The sequence below is a fragment of the Taeniopygia guttata genome, chromosome 1 (assembly GCF_048771995.1).
Source record: "Taeniopygia guttata chromosome 1, bTaeGut7.mat, whole genome shotgun sequence".
Lineage (NCBI taxonomy): Eukaryota > Metazoa > Chordata > Aves > Passeriformes > Estrildidae > Taeniopygia > Taeniopygia guttata.
In genome coordinates, this window is record NC_133024.1 from 5,423,975 (window position 1) to 5,427,450 (window position 3,476).

Here is a 3,476-nt window from a genome sequence, read left to right on the forward strand (position 1 = left end):
GGAGGAGCAAGCTGATGACAGACCCCAAAGAAGGGGTGCTCTCACCCAAGGAGGACTGGCCAAGTCTCTCTCTGCTGCTTGCCCAGAACTGCCCCAATGCTATAATTCTGGCCTGGTCCAGAGAAGGTGTCAGGACATCCTCTATCAAAAGTGTGTTGATGCCAGAGCACACTAAATTTTCATGTGCTCACACAGAGTGGAGCAACTCACAGCCTCTTCTGAGGGGAGGAAGCACCTGGAGCCACAAAAAGATTTCATTCATGATGCAAATTCTGTTTACAATCTGCAGTTTATCCAGAAACAACCACATCCCCAGTGTGACCCTTTCCAATGCATATTCAGTTCCCTAAGCAGAGAGCACCTTCCAAAGGGTTGTAGGACACATGAATAGAGTCACAAAGTAGAGAGAGAAAATTCAGATTGTCACTGCATTGTACTGGCATGATCAACCTAAAGAAAGATGGACCAGCAGATGCTGTAAAGTGTCATCTATTTTCTTTCTACCTACCAACATGGTCTAGTTTGCCTTCTGGTCTGAGACAAAACTCCATTGCCACCTGTCTGGTTTTAATAAAATGAATTCATATTGCTATTTCCAGTTTAATGCCAGTTTAGTACCCTAAACCAGATATTGGCATGGTACTGTGCTCTGTCTAGTTACTGTATTTCACTGAAGGACTAGTCTCCTTTTGACAAAATATTACAGGAGTAACAATTAAACTAATTGTTGAAGGCTGTTTTCTAAAATAATTGAGGCTTTTCCATCCTGACACAAGCAAGCCCAGGAATAACAGCTCCCTGGTTTTTTCCTGCTTCTGCAGGTGAGCAATGTTCAGCAAGTGGCCAGTCTTTAAAGAACTGCACCCTGCAAGTGTCTAATTAATGTCTAGTTAATCTCGTTAAATCTTATGTCTTGTGTTTTCACTCTTCCAGACTAATTTTTTTTCCATGCATGGTTTCCAGCTTCACCCTGACAAAATTTGTATAAAACACATTGGTTTCTGTAGCTGAAGGTTTATGCAAAGCAGTTCATATGAAGGAGCTCTTGCAGAGTCCTTGAAAATGAGAATACTGAAAAACAAATCTTACCAGGATGAAGGGGGAAGCAGCTAACTCACATCATTTCATCCTAAATTACAGTTCCCTAACTGGGAGGAATTTCAAGTAAATAATGAAACTTCTAAGAAACAGGTTTTTTAATGCCATCCATGTTTGCTTCCATTACAATTAGTAATTGATTATACTCATGTATAATTCCTATAATTTCCTTTTCATCTATTGAGATGGGGGTATTCTACCTTGATTAGTGAATTCTGAGAGGTAGGTCCCATAGGACTAGAAATACATTGTAATTTCATAAATTTAGGTTAAAAGGCAAGTTGAAGAGGTAAGAAAAGAAAATCTTATGATTTCAGACCTATTATGGATGCACAGTGTAAGTTTTTTATTATGTGAGCTCATTTGATCATTAGTAACAAATACTTGAAGGAATTCAGTAGAAAAAATGGAAAATTTCGACAAATTTTGAGTCTCCCCCAAGCGGTGCTAAACAGACAAGCACTTTCTCTGTTTTTTCTGAACAAATATTTCAACTCCTGCAACATGAAAATTACTAAAAATGGATCTTTTAAAATATATTATGTGTAGTAGTTGTTTTGTAAGTCAAGAACTGCTGGACTATGAAAAACTAATGCTCTATTTAGCTTACTTTTTCACTTTTTCTGATAAATGTTTACATGAGGATTCTAATTATTTCTTATAGTTATCTTCTCTTTTAAACTGACTTCATTTTTGTTAAGTAGCTGCACAAGTAAGTTGCTTAAAACTACGATAATTACTCCTTTGGATTCTTTTTTTCTTATCACAGCTGGTTACAGAGACACCACCTACAAAAAGAAGTTACATGGACATTGTGTGCCACAAACCACAAACAAAACAATTGATCCTCTGTCTTTTCAAAGTAAATGAGAACTGTTCTGTGGCTTCCAGGTCCATCTTCTGATACAACTGCCACTAGATACATTTAATTTTGGTTTTCAGAAGCCCAGTTTCACATGTAAAAGGCAATTTAAATTAAAATCAGGCCCCTGTAATATCAGGGAATATTTGTTTCTCCCTCTTCAGCATTTTTAACCTTCGTTTCAAGTTATTAATGGGCAAGATGTCAATTCTCTAAAACTGCAAGATGGTAAAATTTCAGTTTGGTGCGTTGTTACATCAGTGCGTGATTAGATTCTATGGGTTCCAATCATGAAATAATGAGGCAAAATGTAATGGAGCAATAATGTATCTAATGTGTGGGGTTCCATGTTACAACCCTCAAAACCAGTCAACCATTAATTCCTTTCCTTGTTTAGCATCATTCATATTAAGAATTACTTTTCCAACCCAAATATATTTTAACAGCCCAGACATAGCAATATTAAATATACAAACTTTAAGAATATGTATGACCTTGAAGAATAAGACACCCCAGTCCAGTCAGTAAATGTATTCCCCACAAACCTGTGTTAATGTACCATACAACAGTTTCTTGATCAGGCAGTAGAGTCCCATGTCAGCTTATCTTGATTAAGAAAACATTGCAAGCTGTTAGTTCTAATTCCCTACATTGTTTCAGTAACAATTTCTGTATGGTAGGAATCCCAAAAGGAACTCACACTGGATAAATATACTAATAGCTATAAACCCAAATAATAGGTCCTCCATTAATATGATACCAGAGCACTCATAAGTGAACTTTAAATCATTAATTTTCGTTGGAAAAGACTTCTAAGATCATCAGGTCCAGCAAGTTACTGAAATGTCTGAAAACCAGTATTTTCCGTCAATATTATGTTGTTGCTGCTAAGCTAAACATAAACATTTTTAAATTGTGGTAGGTATAAAGATGACAAAATATTTCAGTCTTGAATTTGGCAGTACATATGGAGGAGCTTAGAAGTAAAATGAGAATACTATTAAATTGTGTCTCAGTAGAACTAAAGTAAGAGCAGTACAATCAGAATTTTATCTTGTTTTTAACATGGACAGCACTGGCAGTTTTGTTAGCAGAGCCACATGAAGTAAATGGGGCCATCTGCAGGAATGAAAAAGTCCAAAGTTTACAGGTCAACATGAACCTTCCTGATTTCAACACTGATAAATGCATAAATGGAATAATTTCACAGGGCTCCATTCTGTCCTACTGAGTTTTCAGAATTTGTTTAATCTAAGCACCATTCTGAGATTTACAATTAAGATGTTAAAGAAAGCTGCTACAGAAATAAAGGACAGCGAGTTACAGTTTAAAAGTAGAAACACACAGCCAAATATTGAGTCAAAGAAGATGCATCTTCAGAATGTAAGCTGAGTTTGCCTTCTTTCTGTACTGAGCTTCTGACTTTAAGAGAAAAGAGAATAAAAGGCAGGTATGCATCTTTGAACTGCTTGTCCCTGCAAGACATTACAAATGTCTGAAAAATTAAGAAGGCAAA